The sequence below is a fragment of the Mirounga leonina genome, unplaced genomic scaffold (assembly GCF_011800145.1).
Source record: "Mirounga leonina isolate KUSES-001 unplaced genomic scaffold, KU_Mleo_1.0 Mir_94, whole genome shotgun sequence".
NCBI lineage: Eukaryota > Metazoa > Chordata > Mammalia > Carnivora > Phocidae > Mirounga > Mirounga leonina.
Window position 1 is genome coordinate 51,323,446 of NW_023270855.1, and position 1,124 is coordinate 51,324,569.

Sequence of the window (1,124 nt, forward strand, 5' to 3'; positions counted from 1 at the left end):
AGCCCCGCCCCCTGCCGCCGCGTTGCCGCTTGACGCAGGCCAAGCCGGGGAGGGAGGGAGCGACGAAAAGAGATAAGGTGGGCTTCAGTCACGTGGCAGGAGCGCAGCCGTTGCGTTGCTGGTCACGTGGCATCGAAACGTTTCGAGGCCTTGATCATGTGACAGTGGCCAATGTAGAGGCCTCCTTGGCCACGTGACAAGGAATTTGGCGCTGCCCTTTGCTGTATTGGTAGGTCTGAGTCATGTGATGTGGTCGCTGCTCTTTTTTTCCAATGGCGATTTTAAGCGGCATTACCACGTGATCCAGGTCGAGGGGCGGAGTCTCCCCTGCTGTGAGTCTATGCGCCTGCGCGGTTGCCATCTTACGCCCGTCGCTCATGTGTACGTTGGCGGAAACGGCTCGGAGAGCGAGGCACGTGAGTGTCCTCATAGTGGCCGGATTTCGGTCGGGGAGGTTAGTCCTCCGTCCGAGGTTACCTGGCGGAGCTTCCTCCTCTCTCTCTGCATCTCTCGCTAGAGGCCAAGAAGACCCGAGATTCGGGTGTCAGCAACGGCCGGACAGATCTTCTTGTTGCTGCCCCGGGACCGGCGCCGGTGAGCGCTCCAGTTCTTTGGTCCTGCAAACCCCCAGTGTAGCGTCTGGCCGCCCTGCCGGGCCCGGCCTCCAGAGGACAGAGCCCAGCTGCTAGGGGTCTTCTAGTGTCCCTTTCACAGGTGGAGAAACAGGCCCAGCTGGAGGATTCACATCCTTGTGTGAGAGCCGGGTCTGCGGTCACAAGCTCGGCCAACCACAGCTCGGGGTTGTTAAGGCGCCGGGGACCGAGCGCTTTCTCTTTTCAAGCCCGTTGTTGTTGCATCCTCCCGGAGTTTCGTGAGATCCCCGATGTACATACAGTCTGCCTACAGGAAGCCCCGCTCCCCTCCAGTGTCAGAATCAAGCTGGCGCTTGACAGACCTCGTTATTAGGAACGTTGTCATGTGCGAGGTTGTTGTTCAGAAACTGCCGGGACTCGGAACAAGGAATTATTGAAAAGGTTTCCTTCTTGAAAGTGAGTTAAAGACTTAACGGCATAGTAATGGTTTTTCCTAGCAGAAATGTAGGGATGTAAGCGCCTTTGTTAAGG